The sequence below is a fragment of the Piliocolobus tephrosceles genome, chromosome 13 (genome assembly GCF_002776525.5).
Source record: "Piliocolobus tephrosceles isolate RC106 chromosome 13, ASM277652v3, whole genome shotgun sequence".
In the NCBI taxonomy this organism is placed as follows: Eukaryota; Metazoa; Chordata; class Mammalia; order Primates; family Cercopithecidae; genus Piliocolobus; species Piliocolobus tephrosceles.
This window is the reverse complement of record NC_045446.1, coordinates 110047005-110060688: the sequence shown is the minus strand read 5'-3', so window position 1 is coordinate 110060688 and position 13684 is coordinate 110047005. Positions and strand designations below refer to the sequence as shown.

The following is a 13684-nucleotide window of genomic DNA, read 5'->3' as shown; positions in this document are numbered from 1 at the left end:
GAATTAACTTGACATAGATCTGTTTCTCTTTTTTTTTTTTTTTTTTCCTTTGGAGACAATGTCTCACTCTCTCACTCAGGCTGGAGTGCAGTGGCACAATCATAGATAACTGTAACCTCAAACTCCTGGGCTGAAGGGAATCCTCCCACCTTAGCCTCCTAGGTAGGTAGGACCACAGGTACACGCCACCACACCCAGTTAAATTTTTTAAGAATTTTTTTTGTAGAGACCAGGTCTTGCTGTGTTGCCCAGGTTGGTCTCAAACTCCTGGCCTCAAGCAATCCTCAAGCCTCGGCCTCCCAAAGCACTGGGATTACAGGCATGAGCCGCTGTGCCTGACTGAATAGGTCTATTTCTTATGGAGAAATAAAAACCTTATATATTAACACTTTCCAAGTAGAACTCTAATGGAATAAAGATTGAACATATTTCGTGTTTTCTACTTAGAATTTTTTAAATTATATAAGAAATGTATTATGGATAATATGTAAAATTTAGAGGCTATATGAATATAAAATACAGGTAAAGATAAAACTAAAAAAACTGATCATAACCAATATTATTACAATGAAATCTTCTACATAACACCTTCTGCATTCATAGAAAGCATTTTCTTCTGAGGAAATTCTTTTTCATTAAAAATACTTTTATTGGCTATATTTAAAACTAATGCTGTAATTCAATTTTTGGTTTTGTACCAAAAAGATTTCTTTTCACAAGTGCTCTGGTTCTGGTGTCAAACATTAACAATTCCTCAATCAGAATTAGCAATCTACTCATTTCATCACCAAAAAACCACACTTTCTGCTATCAAATCTGAATACCCTAGACTTTCAAACCACCATAGATAAAAGGACCTCTGGTTTTATGACGAAAAGATGAGGAAATGAATGATATGCATGCCATTTTACACTTGCTTTTACAAAAGCTTTTCTTGACCCAAAACAAAGAAATCACAAGTGGGATATAATCTTATCAGTAACGATGGCTCACCACAGCACCGAATTTGAAAGGCTGGAGGATGAGTGTTTTAGGAATTCTGACATTCCTCTTATAACATCTCAGAATTGAGAATCACTGCTCTACAAAGTTCACTGTGTAACACTGACATTAAGTTATGTTTTCTCCCTTAGCTGTTACAAATGTGGCTTATCCTAATATACTTAACACACAAGACCACTGACACTAGTAAATCTGTTACTAATATTTTTATTACATTTTCAAGATAATTCCTCTCAAGGGATTGAGTAATGAGACTGCCGTCTTTCCAAACTGTAGTTTCCTATAAAGCAATGGTTCTCTCTGCCTCTTCAATATGAAGAAATGTCTCACTTTCTTTATGTCCAAAGAAGTACATGTATAAACTTTTAAAAACTAAAGACAAAATAGGAAACGAAAATCACCCATAATCCCAACACCCAGCATTTTTATGCACATATTCCCATCTTTTCCCAATATAGAGATAGATTTCTGTATACAATGTTTAAAATTTCTTTTCATAAAAATTAAAGCATACTGGACATATTGATAACTTTAACTTAATAAAACATCAACATATGTTTACAATACTAAATATTTCACTACAGTGCTGGTTTTAAACCGTGCTCCATAAAATTCTAGCGGTTTAGAAGAGGTCCCTCCCACAGCGGGAGTGTGTAGATGGGGCTCTAGACTCCCCACACATCAGAGCTGCTTTGTGTTGTATTTATTTTATATATTGAACTTCCAAATCAGATAAATATTTAAAACATATAGTTCTAAATAATTCTTGATAGCTCCAAAGTATCCTGTGATATGGCTATTTAATTAACAAGTTCCCTTTTGTAAATATTTAGGCTGGGTCTAATTTTTCAGCATTAATAAAGAATGTTATAACAAATATCCTTGTAACCCAAGTTCTACACTCCCCCTTGATTTCTTCCTTGGGATGAATTCATTTATAGTAAGGAATCCAGATGGGAGTTTGGACTAGAGATGAAAGGAGTTTCTGTGGGTACTAGGTAAACAGAAAAGAGAGGACACACTCATCCCCTAGATCACCTGCAAGAACTCATGTCAAATCTTTATGGAAACAGCAGCAGAAGCTGAAGAAGCTGTTTTGGCAACAGGCCTTGTAAGACAAAGGGCCAGGGTAAAATTATTTTAATGCCCAAGTGACAAAGTGAGGCACAAAATCGGTGAGAGACTCCCTATTTCTGTTGAAAGTAGAAAACAAACAAACAAACAAAACCCAGGGACATACAAAATAGCAGTTATTGTACTATCCACAAGTTGAATAAATGCCCAAAGCTACAATTTATAATATTTTCAGGAGAATTTGTGTTTTATTAATGACAACATCAACACATTTGAAGAGTAAACATAAACGTGGAAGATGCATTTCTTATGTACTATGTGAAAAGCACTAAGTGCATATAGAAATTCTCAGCTTCTCTGTATTAAACATGAAAGCAGTCCTAATTGGAAACCATTATAGTTGTGGGTTGAATTGTGTTCTCTCCAAAGATATGCTGAAGTCTTAACTTCCATACCTGTGTGACTTTATTTGGAAACTAGGTCACTGCCCATGCTTATGGTATCATACCTAAGAAATCTTTGCCTAACCCCAAATCACAAAGATTTACCCCTACATTTTCTTCTAATAGTTGAATGACTTCCTATTTTACTTTTAGGTCTACAATATATTTTGTAGTAATTTTTATATAGAGTGTGATATCCAATTGAAATCCAATTGTTCCAGCACCGTTTGTTGAAACTGAATTGCCTTTTGCACTTTTGAAAATCAGTTCTCCATATAAATGTGGGTCTATTTTTGGAATACCACAGGGGTGAAGCACCCTTTTCATCACCATCAGAGGATATATGACACCAATATGACTTATCACTAGTAATGTTAACCGCGGTCATTTGGTTAAGGGAGTGTTTGCTCGATGTCTCCCTGTAAAGTTACTATTTTTCCCTTGCCATATTTTTTTCTTTGAAGAAGTCACGAAGCCCAATCCACACTAGCATCTGAGAGGATTAAGCTCCATCTCCTGGAGGAATAGGAATCCACATATACTATTTGCAATTTTTCTGTAAGGAAGATTTGTGTTTTCTCATCCATGTATTTATATAATCATTTATATCAGTATGGGCTCATGTATGTTTATTTTAGACTTTGAGTTCTAATCCAATACTATGTTATTTATTCTCTTGCTCAAGTTCTTCCAGTTTATGCCAGTGACATGCTCTCACCCTTCTGTTTGAGCACTTTCTTGTTTGTGGCACCACAAGGCACTCTAGGTTCAACGTGCATTTTCCCTATTGCAGCCTTAGAGTCAACCATTTCTCCAAGGAGCTATTCTATTGGAGAGTGATATTTAGTAACCAAGATTCAGGAGCTGGGTGCACTCACTGCTGCTGAGATGTCACCACTTCTAGGCCCTCTCAGCAGAGAGAACAGGGAAATGTATGTGTTATACTAACTGGGGCATACGTACATATGATATGGTTTGGCTGTGTCCCCACCCAAATCTCATCTTGAATTGTAGCTCCCATAATTCCCACATTGTGGGAGGGACCTGGTGGGGGGTAACTGAATCATGAAGGGGAGGTCTTTTCCCGTGCTGTTCTTGAGATATTGAATATGTCTCATGAGATCTGATGGTTTTATAAAGGGGAGTTCCCCTGCACGAGCTTTCCTTGCCTGCTGCCATGTAAGACATGACTTTGCTCCTCATTTGCCTTCTGCCATGATTGTGACGCTGTCCAAGCCATGTGGAACTGTGAGTCAATTAAACCTCTTTCCTTTATAAATTACCCAGTCTCAGATATGTCTTTATTAGTAGTGTGAGAAGAGGCTAATACAACATATCTTTAATTGTTTCTGTAGCTATCCATATATCTGTATCTATATTAAGCTCAGCATGAGTTCATACTGATACTTCTAATTCTAATCTAATTCCATCGGGTTCATTTCAGTCTTCTCCCTTGCTTAGCTCCCTTCAGATATTGAGAAACCTAGTTACCACCATTTACCATCCATTTACTTACACTGCCTGATTTTTGTAAGGTGAACCAATCTTGTACCCTGGCATAAAACCTACCCAGTCATTACACACACACATACACACAGAGTGCATATGTATTTTACATATTTTCCTGTTTTATGTATATGTAATATATACTTACATATTATATATATTATTGTTGGAATTTATAAAATTACCAACCATATTCCATCTAAATTGTTAAATTTATTGCCATAAAGCTATTCATAATGCTCCCTTATCGTTGTTTTTTTTTTTTTTTTTTGGAAACAGAGTCTTGCTCTATCGGCCAGGCTGGAGTATCGTGGCGCCATCTCAGCTCATTGCAACCTCCACCTCCTGGATTCAAGTGATTCTCATGCCTCAGCCTCCCAAGTAGCTGGGATTACAGGCTCGTGCCACCATGCCAGCTAATGTTTGTGTTTTTACTAAAGATGGCGTTTCACCATGTTGGCCAGGCTGGTCTTGAACTCCTTGCCTCAAGTGATCTGCCCACCTTGGCTTCCCAAAGCGCTGGGATTACAGGTGTGAGCCACCACACCCAGTCTCCCTTATCTTTTTTAATATCTGAAGAATCTGTAATGATGTCACTTCTTTCATTTATGATATTCGTAATGTTTGTCTTCTCTCCTTTCATCCCGATCAGCTGGCTAGAGGTTTAATAATTTTATTAATTTTCTCAAAAGAACTAGATTCAGGGTTAATGTTCGCTACTGTTTAACTGTTTACTGTTTTCTACTTCATTGATTCCTGCTCTCATCTCTATTTTTTTTTTCTTCTGCTTGCTTTGGTTTTAATTTGCTCTTCTTTTTCTAGTTTCTTAAAATGAAGTTGGTCAGGTGTGGTGGCTCATACCTGAAATCCCAGTACTTTGGGAGGCCGAGGCAGGAAGATTGCTTGAGCCCAGGAGTTTGAGACCAGTCTGGGCAACATAATGAGACCCCATCTCTATTAAAAAAAATTAGCAGGGCACATCTGTAGTCCCAGCTACGCGGGAGGATAAGGTGGGGATGGCTTGTGCCCGGGAGGTTGAGGCTGTAGTGATCAAACCACTGTACTTGAGCCTGGGCAATAGAGTAAGACCGTGTCTCAAAAAAAAAAAAAAGAAAGAAAAAGAAGTTGATGTCATTGCTTTTAGACCTTCTCTCTTTTCTAATAGGTGTTTAATGCTATAAATTTTTATGTAATGCTTTAATGGCAACTAACAGATTCTGATATGTTGTGTTTTCATTTGCATCCAATATAAAATACTTTGCCATTTCCTTTTTTATTTCTACTTTGACTAAGAATTGTGTTATTTATTTTCCAATGTTTGGAGACTTTCCGAAGATCTTTTATTGATTTCTAATTTAATTCCATGGTGACTAGGAAACATACTTTGTATGACTTGAATCCTTTTAATTTATTGAAATTTACTTTACAGCCCAGAATTTTGTCTGTCGTGGTAAATGTCCCATGTTTGTTTGCAAACATGAAAAAAAAAAAGAAGTATTTGGTTGTTGGCTGGAATGTTCCAAAAATGTAATTAAATCGAATTGGTCAACAGTATCGTTTAAGTATTCTATATCCTTGCTTATTTTATCTACTTTAACTACTGAAAAATGGATACTAAAATAACTGACAATGTTTGTAGATTTGTCTATTTGTCCTTTCAGTTATGTTAGTTTGTGTTACATGAATTTTGAAGTTTTGTTATTAGGTGTATACATGCCTAGATATGTCTTCTTTTTAAAGTGACCCTTTATCAGTATGAAATTACCTTTTTTATCCCTATTGATATTCTATAATCTTAAATCTACTTTATCTGATATTAATGTGGTCTAGTTTTCTTTCAATGTAGATTAGTAGGGCACATCTTTTTCCAACCTTTTACTTTTAAACACTGTGTATTTTTAATTTTAAGGTGTGTTTCCTATAGCATACAGCTGGGCTTTGCTGTTTCGTCTAATCTGATAGTCTATACATTTTAATTGGGGTGTTTGGACCATTTACCTTTAGTGTGATTACTGATGTATTTAAGTCAATCATTTTGCTATTTGCTTTTTATCTCATCTGTTACTTCCCCTTTACTCTTTTTCATCTTTTAAATTAAATTATTTTAATTAATCAACTGATTTTGAAAGCAATATTAATATTAAATTAACTTGTCTGACTCTCTCACTAGATTTTAAATTATTTGAAGGCAAGGACCACATTCTATTTGATTTTGTATTCTAATTAAGTATTATGGTGCTGAGCATATGCCTGACAATTCAATACATTTTTACTACATGAATGCACTCATTACATACATTTTTATTGAGAACTATAGAGGACATAAGTTACCCCAGAAACCACAGCCTTCCTTCTAAGAGAACTCCAATTTTATTCAGTTATCTACTATCCCTCTGAGTCCAGATGACTCAGGTCAAGCCAACCCCATCTGTAGCAACAGTGATGGGCCTTTTTGGCCTAACAGTAATTCCATTCTTGGGTGAGCAATTGGTTCCAAAAAAGCCAATGAAAGTAGAAACAAAGTTCACTGGTGGCATCTATGAAAGTATTTCCTTATTCTTGACAGAACGATGTGAAACTTCTTTCTCTCCCTCCCACTGAACCTCAGTGAAGAAGCAAGCGGCCTTAACAGCTACTTCGCATTCATCTTTAATTTAAGACTAGTTTAGGATGAGGCTGATTTTGATGGCAAGACTGTAAAGATGGAAAGCATCTGGGCCCTTGACATAGTTACGTCCCTAAATCAAAAATCTCTGAAGCCTACCTCTAGATTTCTTTTTTATGTGAGCCAGTAAATGCGTTACTGCTTAAGTCAGTTTGACTTGTGTTTTCCATTACAGGCAGCCAAGTGCATACAAAGTTACATAAACACCAACCTATGCCAGGAGGTTCAAGATACTGGAGGTTACGTTAGTGAACAGATAAGGGCCTTGCTCTCAAGCAGCTTACATTCCACAGGAGGAAGATAAACACAAAAAAAAAATTGTACCAAAGAACTTCAAATTATGGTAAGTGCAATTAAAAAAAGATATTATTTGACTAAACACATTAATTTAAGTTTATTCAAAAAAGACCTTAGAGGCATTTGAGCTGAGACTTAAATGAAGGAGCCAACCATAGGAAGATCTGGGCCACAGAATTATAGGTAAAGTAAACAGCTAGTACAAGAGTCACAAAGGATAAGCAGATAAATGTATTTGAGTTACACAAAGTCCACTGTGGCTTAAGCATAGAAAATGACCAAGAGAGTAGTAGAGTAGTGCTGAAATGAGATCCACAGAAGCAGACAGGGGCCAGCTAATGTAAGATTGTGAACCACAGAAACAGACTTAGAGTTTATTCATAATATAATGGAAAACCACTGGAGAGTTTTACATCATGATCTAATTTGAACACTAAGGAAGTTAAGTACAGTCTGTTTTGTTTACAGTTTATTTTGTCTCAAACATCAAATACTTAGGCAGCATCTAATATGTGGAAAACACTGCATAAAGGTTATAATGTTGATATATTATTTCTCTCCCTCACTCCTCAAGCAAGAATTTCACATTATCTTGAAGGTAGATTTTTAGAAAAAAGAGAAAAATAAGAAGAAACTAGTAAAGAATGGGAGGCGCGATTAAGTTGTGCTTTCTACCCTAATTTCTCTAGAGTATTGTCTGAAACTCATAGTTTTTATTTTGTTTTTTAAAGCATAACAAGACTGAAACGCAATCTGGTAAACTTAGAACTATAGTTCAGCCATTAGTCTCTGCCCAGGCAAGTGTTTCAGCCTTGTTCTAACACAAGTATTTGGATTTTTCCAAGAGCTGATGTCAGGATTTTTCACAGAGACAGAACAGCATTTATAGGCTAGAGAAGGAAAAAGGGTTTCCCCAGCAGCTATGCTCAATGTGGCCTTTGTACTGCTCCACTGCCAAGGGCAGGAAGACCCTGCTAGATAGAGCTATTTAATTCCTGGAAAAAATTCTACCCTGGGAGGGTGGAGGATGGTGATTGGCCAGATTCCCCATTAAGGAAACCTAGTTTAATTTTCTATCAAATTAAACCCAAATTTAAATGAGCTCATCATCAGAACAAAGGTTTCTTAATTCTTATTAGAAAAAAATCATTCTGTGGAACTTGTGGATAAGGAAGAGATAAACTGGCTAGAATAAACATACATCATAGAGGTAAGGAACAATACAGTAAACTGTGTCACATTTCCTGGGGTTAGCTTCCCTGAAAAATATTCATTTGGGAAGAATGGTTAGTTGAAGACACTCAAAAGTCTCAAACTACATTTGGTAGTCAAAAATTATGCTAGGTGATAGCTCCAAACACGTCATCCATTATCTGTAAGAACAATAATTAACAATTAAAATCAGTACAATAATAGCTAAAACTTGAGTAGCTTTACTTGCATACTTATAATATCTGCTTTAAGTACTTTTTATGCATTAATTCATTTAATTATAACAATAATTCTATGAGGTAAGTAAAATGTTTAGCCTTGTTTTATTGAAGAGAAATGTGAGGTTCAGAGAGGTTAAGTAACCTATACAAGCTATATAACCAGTAGATGAGGCAGCTTAGATTCAAAACCTCACAGTCTAACTAGAACCCTTGCTTTCAACCTCTGGACTACCACCTTACAACAAAAACCATTATCATCTTCCCTTTGTACAGTTTTTTATTAATAGTTAACCAAAAGCTTTCACAAGTGAGACTCAGAAAAGTAGATCTAGTATAATGACAAGATACTTAGGTAGAAAGGTATTCATATCCCGTTATACAGTTTTAGGAAAAGATAAGCCAATAGAAAGAACTCCCAATCCTACACAATCTGTATCTCCTAATCCCAGAGCTCAGTGGAGAATTCAGTTAATATCTCTGTGTCATATGGGCAACTTGCCAGCTATACATTTGAAGAGAAACATGTCTCCACCTGAATGGCAACATTCCTGCAAACCACTCATTCCTTCAATAAATATGTGTTCAATTCCAGGTAAAGATGGGAGAGAACAAAAGCAATTCTATTCCATTAACCTTCCTCAATACTAAAAGCAAAAATAGAAGGCAGAAGGAGCATGAAGGAAATGATTATGATCTCAAACCATTAACTCCAAAACATACTTGCCAAATCTGTTAAATTCTGGAGTGATACCAAGGAAGTCTGGTAGGCTTTGACCAGGAAACGGATTTCCCTAAACATAAAGATCACAGACGTGAAATGCAGATCCAACTATCCTTTGATTAGAAAGGCACTACCCAGGTGTGCAAATAAAACAAAGGAGTAGGGGACACTGTAGAGACCCAGAACAGCAGGAGGAGAAAAAATAAAGAAAAAATAATATGACACATTAAATCTTAGACTTAGGACACTCCTGGATATCGAAGGGTTATCTGCACTCCCATGTTTATTGCAGCACTATTCACAATAGCCAGTATCTATCAACAAACAAATGGATACAGAAAATGTGGTACATATACACAACGGAGTTCTATTTGGCCATAAGAAAGAATGAGTTCCTGTCATTTGCAACAAGATGGATGGAAATGGAGGTCATTATGGTAAGTGAAATAAGCCCGCGACAGAAAGACAGACTTCACATGTTCTCATTCATTTGTGGAAGCTAAAAATTAAAACAACTGAACTCATGGAGACAGAGAGTAGAAGGATGATTATCAGAGGCTGGGAAGGGTAGTGGAGAGTGATTATAGTAAAAAAAAAATTTTACTGTACATTAAAAATAACTAAAAGAGTATAACTGGATTGTTTGTAACACAAAAGATAAATGTTTGAGGTGACAAATACCCCATCTACCCTGATGTGATTAATACACATTGCATACCTGTATCAAAATATCTTATGTAATCCATAAATAAATATACTTACTAGGTACCCACAAAAATTAAAAATGAAAAGATTACCTGAAAATGTATCACAGACCTAAAAGTAAAACCCAAAACTATAACACCAGAAGCAAAGAGATGTGACCTTGGGTTAGGCAAATATTTCTTAGATATAGCAAAAGCACAATCTATAAAAGAAAAAATGATAAATTAGAATTCAAAGTTTAAAACTGTTGCTCAAGGAAATGTGAATTCTATCTCAATAAAAGTATTACAGAGAAAAAGAGGATGCTGAGAAAATGAAAATACAAGCCACAGGCTGGGAGAAAGGATTTCTAAATCATATATCTAAAAGGACTTATGGCCGGGCACAGTGGCTCATGCCTGTAATCCTAGCACCTTGGGAGGCTAAGGCAGGCAGATTACTTGAGGCCAGGAATTCAAAACCAGCCTGGCTAACATGGTGAAACTGTATCTCTACTAAAAATAAAATAAAATACAAAATTGGCCAGGCATGGAGGTGGGCACCTATAATCCCAGCTACTTAGGAGGCTGAGGCAGGAGAATCATTTGAACTCAGGAGGCGGAGGTTACAGTGAGCCGAGATTGCACCATTGCACTCCGGCCTGGGAAACAAGAGCAAAACTCCGTTGCAAAATAAAATAAAATAAAAGCACTTACATCCCAAACATATAAGGAACTCTTACAACCCAATAACTAAAAGTCCAACTATAAACAAGATTTGAACAGATAATCCACAAAAGAAGACATATGGATGATAAAATAGGCACATGAAAATATGTTTAACATTTTTAGTCATCAGATGAAATGCAAATAAAAACTATAATATGATACCATCACACACAGTAAAATGGCTAAAATTAAAAAGACTGACAAAACCAACTATTAGTGAAGTTGTGCAGCAACTGGAATGTTGCTAATGGGAATGTAACACAATACAGCCACCTGGAGAAACAGTTTGGCAATTTCTTAAAAAGTTAAAATATATACCTACCACATAATCCAGCCATTCCACTCTTAGTTGTTTACCTAAGAGATGAAAGCTTATGTACACACAAAAACCTGTACATGAATGTCCAAAGCAAACTTATTCCTAATAGTCTAAAACTTGAAACAACCCAAATGCCCCTCAACAGCTGAATGGATAAACTGTGGTATATCCACACAATGGGATATCATTCAGCAATAAAACGAAATGAATTAATGATACACAGGAACGCAGACAAATCTCAAAATAATTATGCAGAGTAAAAGAGACCACATCGAGCACAAACTACGTGAGTTCACTTACAAAAAGACCTGCAAATTAATCTATAATGACAAGAAAGAAAGCAAGAAAATTCAAACTACTCTATAAGGACCAAAGACAAGTCAATGGGTATACCTGGGGATGGGTGAGGAGGGGTGAAGGTGGGGAGAAATTATGAAAATGCACAAGGAAACCTTTGGGGTGAGTATGTTTATTTTCTTAATTTTGGTGATAGTTTCCTAATTGTGTGTTTATCAAGATCTATCAAATTATTCTCTAACCATAGGCAGTTTATTATACACCAATTACATCTCAATAAAACTGTTAAAACTCTCAAGAAGCCTAATGTTTAAATGAAACAAAACTACCAGTAAACGTTATGTTATACTTTATGAAATATATTTTAAGCAAAAGACTCAATGGTCTGAATATTTTCTACCCATTGTAAATTTACAGCATTTGAGACTATCTATACAACAACACATAAATAAACCAAAGAGAAACTTTGCTGCTTTTTTTCTTTGCTTACATGGAGTGCTTTAGTAAAGTATTTTCAAATAGAATGCTGGGTAAACCTATGGTTACCAAGTTCTATACTACCAATAATTTTGTAAAGGGCAATTCCAGCAAACTTAAGATTACTTGACTACATTTGATTGTTTTGTAGGTGTTCTTCTTTTTAAGATTCTTACACTTAGTTCCTTAAATGATCACTGTAATAGAAAGATTAGTAATTTTGGCCCCCAGGGAATCTTTTGGTGTTAAGAATTATGAAGTTACTTCTATATTTTGCCAATGTACTATATAAGTCTATTATTTATTCATTCACTCAAAAAATTAATTTATAACTGCATACTATGTAGCCAGGTACTAGTCTAGGTCCTTGTGACATATTTGGGGGAAGGGAAGAAGATGACAGACAATAATAATCTTAATAAATAAATGTATATTGTACATAATATAGAAGACAATATGCACTCTATCACCCTCCCCTCCCCACCACACACACTCCAACATGTATAGCAGATTACGAACGATCAGTCACAGAAACTAAATATAATAAAAACTCTAATGTAATGAGAATTGTTTCCATAGACCATATGTGAAAATCTTACACTGAATAGAATCATGAACCAAGATTGCCTAGTCCAACCCTCACACTTTACAGATGATGTTAAATGATTTGCTCAATCACTCGGTTCTTGGCATAAAGATTAGGATCCCTATCTCCTTTTCACTCATTGGCATCACTATTTGTGATGTCAAATAATCATGATAAAAATGCTTTAATCTATTCATATACAAACAGTGGAAAGAGCTTTAGAGTCTGACTGACCCAGGCTTCATCACTTCATGGCTTTGTTACTTATGGTAAATTAATTAACCTCTCAAAATGTAAATTTTCTCATCTATAAAAGTGAATGACCATTTTTGTTTGCTTGTTTGGACTAATGTGCATGTGATAACAAGAATGACAATAATTTCATGACTAGGTTGTTATGAGGATTAAATGTAGTAGCTTATGTAAAATACCTACATGACAGTACATAAATATATAACATTGCAATACTTACATGCTTGCACCAAAAATGGTACATCATATGCATGAGTTTTTTATATCCTCTACTAGACTATAAACCCAATATAGATCTAAAGTACCTAGCATAATGTAAATGCTCAGTAAGAATTTGTTAATTTGTTAATACTTCTGAGGAGTCAAACAGCTTTCAAAATGTGGCAAACAGTATGATAACTCATATCACCATGATGTAAATAATCGAATTAACTGAAAGCTCCATAGCTTTCAGTCTCAGTCTTCAACATGTTTTCAGTCTGTCTTTCCTAAATAGAGAAGTCCGTAGCACTTAAATGCTTTTTAATGTCATAAATTATGGTCCTAGCTCTTTCTGTCCACAAGACAATAATTCTCACCATGAAAAATACTTTCAAGAGAAAACCAAAAAAATCTTCAGCATTTTACACTACTTCTTTTCACGTTCATCCCTTGGTTCCTGTATTTGCAGCTATAATTGGAAAGAAAAAGAAAGCAGAATGCAATTCCAGTGCCATCACGGCAACTCGGCAGCTTCTTCAAATTTATAATCAACATTTTAGCTGACAAGAGCAAAAATACCACAAACTGAACAAAGGATAAAATAATTCAAGTTGATAAGATTGTTTGGTGCCATGGACACCACGTTTTCCAAATGATTATATATTTCAATTTAGTTTCCAATGCAAAAACAGGAAGATTACTCTGTAAAAACACTCCCTTCCCCCACTGTAATATTAATCCCCACCCCCTATATCCCATCCATGGTCTCTTGGGTATCAAAGGGAAATAACCATCCTGAAGCATGAGATAATTAAATCACAATTCACAGAACAATACGTCAAAGTCTCTACGATTCAAGACAGGTTATGCCAATTCAGTTCTAAAAAGGTAACAGAAGAATGCTGCATCCTATTCTTTTGAATAAAAATATCCTTGCAATGCTGGATGTTAAAACCTTTGTTCTAAAGCTAAGCAATTAAGGTACGGGTTTTCAAAACT

The 13684-nt window shown here is 35.4% G+C and overlaps 1 protein-coding gene across 3 annotated transcripts in view; it reads right to left on the bottom strand.

The window, feature by feature from the left end:
• ARHGEF12 (Rho guanine nucleotide exchange factor 12) overlaps nt 1-13684 on the bottom strand; it is a 149537-nt gene that overhangs the window by 86067 nt on the left and 49786 nt on the right. The window lies entirely within an intron of this gene.